Genomic DNA, 11317 nt, shown 5'->3' on the forward strand with positions numbered 1-11317 from the left:
ACAAATCCAATGTTGTATCCAAAGTATTTTTGTATACCTAATTTCATTTGTGCCTCAAAGATTTGTAAAGGAGATTTCTTTCAATTCAGTGATCATTTATAGAGCAGGTTTTGTGCCAGGTTTTGCATTAGATCTTGGGGAACCAAAGATACAGTAAGGACCCAGACCTCAAGTAGCATTGACAGATAACATTGGGATATACAACCAGAGTGTAAATATGGAAACAGTGATTAGGGGAGAGACACAGACTATTGGGATGTGGTAATGATACATAGTAATGGTATTCATAGTCTGTCTTTGTTATATTTTTTTTCCTTATCTTTTTTCCCCAGCTGTATTGAGATATAATTTACATAAAACAAAGATATAATTAAGGTGTACGTGTTGATTTGATACATTACATTTTTTATTTCAAGGAAGAATTGGTGTTTTTTACACCATGTTGAAATTATTGTTTCACAATTTATATAGCTGATTTGATGTACTTTTGAAAATTATATTTTCTGCAGTTATAATTTTTTCTTCTGAAAAATCTGAGTGATATGTTAGAACATTCAGCCCAGGCCACCCTCCTTGATATTGTGTTTGTGGAAGGAGTGATTAATCTATGTGCATAATTTGGCACCTTGCATCCAAAATGCAATTTTGTTTATTAGAAATATTTTAGATAATTAATGCTTTGTAGATTTGTGTTGTTATTTTTAGTTCTGAAAAAGATGAAGAGAAATAAAATGTAACAAGTCTAGCGGTTGAAGTACTTGAAATAAATCAAATATAAACAAAAACAAAAGCCCTTGAGATGAACAGAAATTCTGTGATTATTATCATTCTTAGCACCACAGGGGTGTTGAAGTGGTCAGGGTATCAATAACAACATAATTAAGTGGAAATGTATTTTTAACATTTGAGAAATAGAGAAACCACTGCTTTAGGGTATGTCTCTTTTTTGTTTTTATACTTTTTATTTATTTATTTTTTTTCCCCCAAAGCCCCAGTAGATAGTTGTATGTCATAGCTGCACCTCCTTCTAGTTGCTGTATGTGGGACGCGGCCTCAGCATGGCCGGAGAACCGGTGCATCGGTATGCGCCCGGGATCCGAACCCGGGCCGCCAGTAGCGGAGCGCGCGCACTTAACCGCTAAACCACGGGTCAGGCCCTATGGTGTCTCTTATATACTCAGAAAAGTATGCCTTTTTTTTCAGTTAAGAATCGATGAATAAATAGTCCATTCATATTAATTACAGCGAGTGCTCCTTTGAGCATTCATACATGTCATATACATCATATACATATTAATACATAATACATAATAATACAGATAATACATAATTAGTACGTATATTAATTACATGGATAAAAATCTGTAAAACAAAGAAAAGTATACAAATTTATTGCCGATTCTTATGTGCACTGTGTAGAAGTCCTTCATAAGAAAGTGATTCTATAAACACTATAACAGAAGCTGTGTTAGTAGCTGGTTTTCTTTTGGAATGGGATCCCTTTATTCTGATAATTTATTCTACCAGAAGACCTCTACCCAGTGCAACAATAGAACTATTTTGAGCAATGCTACTATCAAATCAGGGAAAGCTAGCCTTCAGGGTGATCCTGAGGCTCTGCTATCTCCTTACCGAGGCCAAGTCAAGATTTTCCACCAGGACTGGTCTCTGGATGACAGATTTGCAATCACTGGTGGGAGGCATATGTTTACATTGCCTACTAATCATCTCTGGTTGCTTTTGTGGAATTCAGATGCAGATGTTATCAGTGACTAACTGTGATCCCACATGTGGCGATGTTGTGAGGTAATTGATAATAATTATATAATCTCATGTTGGTTCGATAATTTGACCTCTTTTGTGCAGGATTTGGAGATGAAAGTGGCATTTTGTAGTTGAAAGAACAGAAGTTTTGTCATCAGAGTGATTTGGGTTCAAATCCTGACTCTGACTAGCAGTGTAACTCTTGGCAAGTAACTTAACCTCTCTGAATCTCAAATTTCTTCATTTGTAAAAATGTCGATGCAAATAATCTATAAATCAAAATTGGGGTGAGTTTATTATATGAGCCAGTTTTGAGGACTATAGCCCGGGAGAAAACGACTGTCACCAAGGAAGGAAGCATTCTGAAGAAGCAGGGTGTACGGAGTGGTTATGTACCATCTTGGAACAAGGAACATGCATCAAATATGACAGGAATATCCCTTTTACTACAGTCACGAGATGCTTTGCTAGCACAGCAGGTCAGTGGTCACAAGATGAGCACAGCAGACCGGTGGTCAGCAGGTCAGTGGTCATGAGATGAGCACAGTAGGTCAGCAGTTAATCCTTTTCTGGGAAGAAAGGCTTGTCTAAAGAAATGCTGATATGAGAGGAAGGCAACATCTCTATCTTTAAGGGCATCATTTTCGGTTTTGGGACATTGTAAATGTTTAAAGCAGATGTACAATGCGTGCTCAACAGGCCATGCCAAGTCTTTCTGGAAAAACGAGGTCAGGCCAAATTAGTCTTAAACCAAATGGCTTCCTCATGTACTCCAGTATATCTTATTGCCTTTCATTTATTCATCAGTAAAAAAGGCACCAATATTACTTTTGTTTTTTTGTTTTTTTTTTTGCTGAGGAAGATTAGCCCTGAGATGACATCTGTTGCCAATCTTCCTCTTTTTTTCCTTGAGGAAAATTAGCCCTGAGCTAACATCTGTGCCAATCTTCCTCCATTTTATATGTGGTTGCCACCACAGCATGGCTGACAAGTGGTATAGGTCCATGCCTGGGATCCAAACCTGTGAACCTGGGCCAAACTTAACCACTACGCCATGGGGCTGGCCCCTGGTTTTTGGTTTTGTTGTTAGATTTCTTTATTCAGTTGATATTAAAGTTAAATAAATGTGTCCTTGTTTCTATGGCTTTTAGCTTTTAGACTAGAAATTGTTATGAGGAGGAATCGAGACCAGGTCATGTTTATAAGGGGTGTGAAAGAAATCTTACAAAATATAAAGCCTTATTAGGTAGATACAAATGAATCAGAATGCATGGGATGAGTAGAATGCAAAGTGCTGTTGAAAGCCTTTTGCCTCAGAGCTAATTGGCTTTTTTTTTTTTTTTTTTTTGTGAGGGAGATCAGCCCTGAGCTAACATCCATGCCAATCCTCCTCTGTTTTTGCTGAGGAAGACTGGCCCTAAGCTAACATCTATTGCCAATCCTCCTCTTTTTTTTCTCTTTTTTCTCCCCAAAGCCCCAGTAGATAGTTGTATGTCATAGTTGCACATCCTTCTAGTTGCTGTATGTGGGACGTGGCCTCAGCATGGCCGGAGAAGCGGTGCATCGGTGCGCGCCCGGGATCCAAACCCAGGCCGCCAGTAGCGGAGCGCTCGCACTTAACCGCTAAGCCACCGGCCGGCCCTAATTGCCTATTTTTAAACAAGGATGCCTATTTTTAAACAAGGATAACCCGAGGTATCCTGAAAAAATTTATAAAGGGAAGTTTGGTTTGGAGTAGGGCTCAGGGAGCATTTGCAGGTGGAATGGAAAGAATTCTGAAGATGAGCAGGGCTCTGAAGTACTTTGGAATATTCAGGAGGCGTGTTAACAGTATGAGGGATAGTCCCCGTGAGTCTGCATGGGGAATTTACTTGATGGCTGTATTTTCAGGACATGTTGACATTTTATTCATCCTTAAAGGCCTCTTTCAGTTGCCATTTCCTCCCAAAGTCTTCCCTAGTCTTTCTTTTTTTTTTTTTTTTTTTAATTTTTTATTTATTTATCTTTTTCCCCCAAAGCCCCAGTAGATAGTTGTATGTCACAGTTGCACAGCCTTCTAGTTGCTGTATGTGGGACGTGGCCTCAGCATGGCCGGAGAAGCGGTGCGTCGGTGCGCGCCCGGGATCCGAACCCGGGCCGCCAGCAGCGGAGCGCGCGCACTTAACCGCTAAGCCATGGGGCCGGCCATTCCCTAGTCTTTCTAATAGCTGATAAGAATCCTTTCTTCTTTCTCTTTATACTAGATAAAGGAAGCTGTGGGTTTGGGGCAGCATTTTATTTATACTTCTCTTATGAGAAGTTATGTTACAGTTGTTTGTGTCATGTTGTTACATGAATGTGTCTGTTTCTTATTTATTTATTTTATTGTATTTTATTTTTTCCCCCAAAGCCCCAGTAGATAGTTGTATGTCATAGTTGCATATCCTTCTAGTTGCTGTATGTTGGACGCGGCCCCAGCATGGCCAGACAAGCAGTGTGTCGGTGCGCGCCCGGGACCCGAACCCGGGCCGCCAGTGGCGGAGCGCGCGCACCCAACCGCCAAGCCACAGGGCCAGCCCTGTGTCTGTCTCTTAAATCATGGTGTCCTGGGAAGAACATGAGCTGTTAGGTTGGAAATATCTAGATTTGAATATGAGCTCTGATTTTTTCTAGCAATGTGTCTTTTTGTTACACAATATCTATTTCCATAGAGTACTTGGGAAGATTAAATGGAATAATATATGTAAAGAACCTTTTATCATCTGCCCATCTGTCTGCTACAACTTAAAGGCATAGAATTTCTGTTCTTTTCTCACTGCTAAGGATTCTAAGGAGATGGTTTAGAAAGGGAGATTTATAGATAGCAGATGGAATCGAAAACCCAGGTGTACAAAGAGTTATATGTGAGATCTCTGTCTTTTAATTTGACTGGTTAAACTGATGAATGAAGAGAAACTATGTGATATCAGGAAAAGCTGTCACTAGTCGCTCAGGTTATAAATACATTTACAATATACATTATTTAATGGAAATGCTACCACAATTTGTACTAGAAAAAATTTCTGCTTGGAAAATTCATTCTGACAACACAAAATTCTTCTTCAGAATTTGGGCAGATACCTGTACTATTGAATTAGCCAAGTGAGAAGAGAAACATTCTAAAAATATAGCTTGTGATTTACCTGACTTAATGCAGACTGCTTATTTGTCTCATAACCATGCAGCTCTATCAAGACTTTGAACATAATATGTCAGAATCATCTATGTAAGTTGCAGTGTGTACTAATGCAAAGTGAACCTGGACTAGAAGTCAGGAGAACTGGATGCAAGTTCTGATGTTATCTGAGAACAGGCCTCTGTTATATAGGTCTTGTTACTGTGGCAAAGACAGTGGTAAAATATAGGCTGATCAGAAGCATTGTGCACAATGAAACCTTGCAACCCTGTATATCTGTGTGTGTGTGTGGGGGGGGGATATGAGTTACTAAAGATGGCTAAAACTGACTGAATCAGTAACCTCTAATCTATGAAAAACAGCAGAGTCCCTATTATTCCTTAAAATAAACATGGGTTTGAGTGACTCTCCCTGAGATAAATAATACCCTGACTAGACTTCACAGATCTAACACTGTGCTGGTAATTCTTTTTTTTTTTTTTTTATAATTTTATTTATTTATTTATTTTTCCCCCAAAGCCCCAGTAGATAGTTGTCTGTCATAGCTGCACATCCTTCTAGTTGCTGTATGTGGGACGCGGCCTCAGCATGGCCGGAGAAGCGGTGCGTCGGTGTGCACCCAGGATCTGAACCTGGGCCGCCAGTAGCGGAGCGCACTCGCTTAACCGCTAAGCCACGGGGCCAGCCCCTGTGCTGGTAATTCTGTGTTAACAAATCTTGAAGAAATGTTCATTAGGTCTTGACAAGCAAAGGCAGGGAAGACGTCCCTGAAATTCACTAGCTTGTGCCAGACCATCAGGTAAAAATAGAAAAATTACTTGGCTGAGAAGATCCTTCAAAAAAGGGCAGTGGAATGCTCTTGAGATAAATCCAGGTAATGAAAAGGTCAAGAAAAATTGTCTGTGGAAAAAAAAGAATCAAGGAGAAATGGCGACTTCCGGAAAAGATAAAGCTACCAAATGCCTCTGTATGGAGATGGCCACCAAGAATATAGGCATTGAATGGTGACATCTGAGTGAGTGGCTTTGTCTGTTGGAGTTGTCCTCAGGGGAGGTAAGTTCATACCTTCTTGCTCTTTGTATAATCCCCTGGTGCTTTACACGGACTCCAGCACTTCCTAACTGTGGGTTTTGACAAGTTCCTTAGCTTCTCTACGCTAGCCTCAATTTCCTCATCTGTAAAATGCTGATCTTTTACCTGTTATTTAAGGTTGTTTTAAGGATCAAGTGAAGTAATACGTACGAAAGTTTTGCTGTCAGTTTCTTGATAGCTCTCTAATGCTAAGGAACTCTTAAGATTGATAGGCAGAGCGTAATGTCACTTCAGTGCTAGCCTCTAGCAACAATAGCACTAGCACTTGGAGTCCTGTTCTTACTTGTGATCCTTGTTTTTAATCATTTGATTTCTACCCAGTGGATGAAGAACAAAGGAGCAAGTTGTGGATATCATGAAGCCCTTTATAAATGGTTGTGATGCTAATAATGCCCCGGTTCTTGGACAGGATGGGTTTCCCAACAAGCCTCCCTAGTACAGAGTATAATTTCAGAAGCCTAAGGAGGAGCCTGAATAGTCCTCACAAAGAGGCAGAAGTGTAAGCAACCCTAGTTCCTTCTTTTTTTCTTTAACAGTATTATTGAAATATAATTCACATACTATACAATTCACCCATTTAAAGTGTAAAATTCAATGATTTTTAGTATATTTACAGAGTTGTATAATTATTATCACGATCAATTTTAGACCATTTTCATCATCCCAAAAAGAAACTGCATACCCATTGGCAGTCACTCTCCATTTCCCTCCAACACTCCCAAACCTGGGCAATGATTAATCTGCTTTTTGTCTGTATGGATTTGCCTGTTCTGTATATTTCACATGAATGGAATCATAAAATATGTGATCTTTTGTGACTGGCTTCTTTAGTGTAATGTTGTCAAGGTTAATCCATGTTGTAGCATATATCAGTACTTCATTTTTATTGCCAAATAATATTCCATTGTATGGATAGACCACATTTTATTTATCCATTCATCAGTTGTTGATCATTTGGACCAGTTCCTTCTGAACTCTCTCTTTTGTATTTGACTTTCATAGAGAAGGGACTTTTAGAAGAGTGACTTGACTGCCCTTCTAACTCAACTGAGAAAGCCCTGATATAGGTGTTTCCTGTCTGTACCTGATTTAATCTGTGTTGTTACCTCAACCAAAATATGAAGACTTGAACCACTCCTGCTTGAAAACAGCAATACTCCTCACCTCTTCTAGTATGTTTAAGGGTGCTATTGAACTGTTTACTGGTCTTGGTTGCTCTCAATTTTGCATTAATCACCTTTTGAACTTGTTCTTAGAAATATAACCAAAATACAGGTACACTGTTGAAATTGGGAAATGCAGATAGATAAAACGAAAAATTATCTATAATCGCAATGCTCAAAGACAACTAAACATGTTTTTAAAAATGAATTTATTTGTAAAAATGATACATATTTATTATAAATTCAGAAAATGCAGCAAAGTACAAATTAGAAAGGAAATCACTCTAAATCCCACCACCCAGAAATAACTATTTTAATATTAAGTTAAAAGTGTTCCAGACATCTCTCCCTTTATGTGTATATATATAGATAGAAGGACAGCTGGATGGATGAATGTATGATAGATGAATGGATGAATAGATAGAAAAAAAAATATATATGAAATATTATACGTGATGATTTTTAACAAAAATAATATTGTACTTTAATTCTACAGAAGAATTTCTGGTCCAAAGTGGTGAACTGAGCACATCCTGCAGTTTCTGTCCTTTTCCCCAAACTCAAGAAATGATAGGAAAAAATATTTATTTAATGTGTTCTTAGATATGCTTTAAGACAAGGTGAATTCTCAGAGTGAGAAATTCTCAGCTAAAATCAGATGGGTTTGAATTGAAAGGGTAATGGCAGTCCGTGTGCACATGGGAATCCATTGTAGTCTGCCAGTTCCGTTCTCAGATGGGAGGTGTGGAAGCTGAGAGCAGGAAGAGCCTTGCAGTGGAAGCTGGATGGTACAGTGGTAGCCTCCAGGCCTATTCTTCCTGCATCCCACTCCATCCTCCTTTCTGTAGGTCATGCAACTGCAACCACTGTCTCCAGATAGGAACAGTATTTTAGAGCTAGGGCAGTGGCTCAAGTGGCTGGCAATAGCAGGGATAAATGAGGAGTCCTTAAGCCCAGAACACTAGCTGCTGAGGCATCTTTCCTCCTAGCATAGTCTACCCATCTTCCAGTCTCACTGAAAACCGCAAGGACTATGATCTCCAACAATCAAATCTGTACCTCCCTCAAATACACCCCTAACTCTGAGCCCAGCTGCCCAAGTAGAGAAAGTTTCAATCTAGTAGGAATCTCAGTGGGAAAAATTGATTTATGGTAAAGACTCCCCAGATCCTTGAGTAGCACCTTGAGATAGAGTAAAAACCACAAGAACTTCACTTTAGGAAACATAGCTAATAGAATTGGAACAAACCTTTGGAATAAGCATAATTAATACTGTCAGAGAGATGCAAGGATATTGCATCCATGAAGCAAGAACAGGAATAAAAATAAACTAAACTGGAAATCTTGACAGTGAAAAACGTAATTTTTGAAATGAAACACTCAATAGATGAGTGGAATGGCAGAGTGGATACACTGAAGAGTGAATAGTGAGCTGGAAGATTGGATGGAGAAAGTCAGACGCAGTAGGAAAAGAAAGTAGGTGCAAGTATGAAAGGCGTGGAAATAGATCAAGAAATGCTAACATCAGTCTAATAGAAGTGACCGGAGAAAGTGGAGAAAATGGAGGGGAGATACGGCAACGTTCTATGCTACTCCTGCAACTGCCATTCTTAACCCCTCTTCCCTGGCCAGGAAAGCTGGCCAGGCTGTCACTGCAAAGGCTGAAAATGCCCACAAGTGGCTTTTCCAGCCACCTTATGGCTGGGGCCTGGATGTGTGAGCCAGTCCTGATCAATGGGACCTGACATAAGTTCTAGGAGACTTCTATGAACGACTTCTATTATTCCACAATACCAAAAACTGCTTTCCTGTGTTTGGATGCAGTTGTGGGAGGATAAACCATCCGGAGCTGCAGTGGCCATCTAGCAACCATGTGGGAAAAAAAGCAGTGCTGAGAATGGCAGAACAGAAAGATGGCCCTTGAGTCCTGGTATACTTTAGATATTAATCCTCTGTATGTTTTAGACATTGCAAATATCTTCTTCCGTTCTGCCACTCATCTGTTAACTTCGTGTGTATGGAATCTTTCATGGATAGAAGTAATTTTAATTTTGATGTAATCAAATTCTTATTTGTTTGTTTTCCTGTATGGTCTGTGCTTTTGAAGTTTTAAATTCTTCCCTGTCTCTAGGTCACACAATTCATCCTACATTTTATTCAGTTAGCTTTATAGTTTTCTTTTCAGATTCAGTTCCCTAACTCATCTGGAGTTCATCTTTATAGTTGATGTTAGGTAGCAATCCAGTTTTAATTTTCTCCGTATAGTGAACCCGTTTTTCCAACTTCACCTAATAAATGATCTCTTCTTGCCCCACTGATTTGTGATGCGTCCTTTATTGTGTATCGAGTTCCTATTATAAATGGGTCCTTCTTAGAGTTCTCTACTTTCTTCCATTTGTCTATTGCACTGACACCTTATTATGGCCTTGAAATATGTCTTAATATCTGGTAAGCAAGCCTACTTTTCCCCCGTTTACTCTTCCTTTTTAAGATTATCTAAGCCATTCATGGATCTTTCTCCTTCGTATAAATTTTAGAGTATTTTAAAAATAACTTCATTATCGTTTGTGATTTATAGATTTGAAGACAAGTACTGAACAGAATAAATAAGAAAAAGTGCATACAAAGTCATGTATTAATGACATTTCAGAGCATCAAAAATAAAAAAGAACATTCTTAACATTATCAGAGAGAAAAAGTAGATTACTGAGAAAAGAATAAGAATCAGATGGGAAAAGTCGGATGACTTTTCATAAGCAACATCAGACACAAGAATGCAGTGGAGCATGTGAAAAAAACACAGCTTCATGCATGGTGTGTTGCTTTTTTCAGAAAACTTCGTGATATACCTTTAAACTCAAGCTTGATAGCACAAGGAGAATAGAAAACTGAACTGTCTCTGCCCAGAAGTTTTACAAAATATCTGTATGTTGGAGGGAAAAATCAAAGGGAATGCATAAATAAAATAGTTGAGATTATTTATAATTTACATGAATAATAGGCATACGTTATGGACCAATTCATATGTTTCGACTTTGTGCAATTCTTTAAAACGTGTTTTATGAGCTTTGGAGTTAACCCAAACATGGGAGTGAAGGGATTTTATTTCACATGGTAAAAACAAAAGTTTGACATAAAACAATTTGATATCTCAGGGAGATATTATCCCTGTCAAGAAACACAGCAAGGAGGGCTATAACTTATGCTAGAAAACAAAGCATGTCAGATTTAACTTGAGAGCTTTTACTCTGCTTGATCGAGGCTCTTTCTTTAGCTGGCTGGGTTATCTTTGCATTTCTTACTGGCACAAAGAATGGTAAGTCATATTACAACTCCTGTATAAACAAAGTATTTTTAGGTCCACAAAATTGTTTCCTTTAACAAGAGACTTATATATATATTTTTGTGTCACGTTTCTCTTCTTTAAGACAGAATTATACTTTCCAGTTTCATAAACAATTTCTTCAAAGTGCTGAAAGGAAAATAAATGTTGCGACTAGGAATTCTATTGCAGCCAAACCACCAGTCAAATTTGGGGAGAAAATATAAGTAATTAGAGGATCACAAGAAACGTAGAAAATTGGCCGCCCGTAGACTCAAGCTGAAATAACTACTTTTAGTTATTTTAGTTAGATTTTCTGGGAACTCGAGCCCAGGTTCTGTTTTATCCAGAAGTGAAACATCTGCCTCACTCTAGGAGTGCTCCAACCTAGGTGCATGCAAAGGATTCACCTGTGGAGTATGTAATTTTTTAGTCAGTTTGTGAGAAGATGTACTCTGCAAGAAGAAAAATGAAAGGAGGAGGAAACAATGAAGTCCAAGAAGAAATAGCAAACAAATTAGTGGAACTTATTGTCTAAATGTTAATTGGATTAAAAAGTTTTAAAGTGGGGGGCCGGCCCGGTGGCGCAAGCGGTTAAGTGCGCGCGCTCCGCTGCGGCGGCCCAGGGTTCGCTGGTTCGGATCCCGGGCGCGCACCGAAGTACTGCTTGGTAAGCCATGCTGTGGCGGCGTCCCATATAAAGTGGAGGAAGATAGGCACCGATGTTAGCCCAGGGCCGTCTTCCTCAGCAAAAAAAGAGGAGGATTGGCGGATGTTAGCTCAGGGCTGATCTCCTCACAAAAAAAAAAAAAAGTTTTAAAG

The sequence above is a fragment of the Diceros bicornis genome, chromosome 18 (assembly GCF_020826845.1).
Source record: "Diceros bicornis minor isolate mBicDic1 chromosome 18, mDicBic1.mat.cur, whole genome shotgun sequence".
Lineage (NCBI taxonomy): Eukaryota > Metazoa > Chordata > Mammalia > Perissodactyla > Rhinocerotidae > Diceros > Diceros bicornis.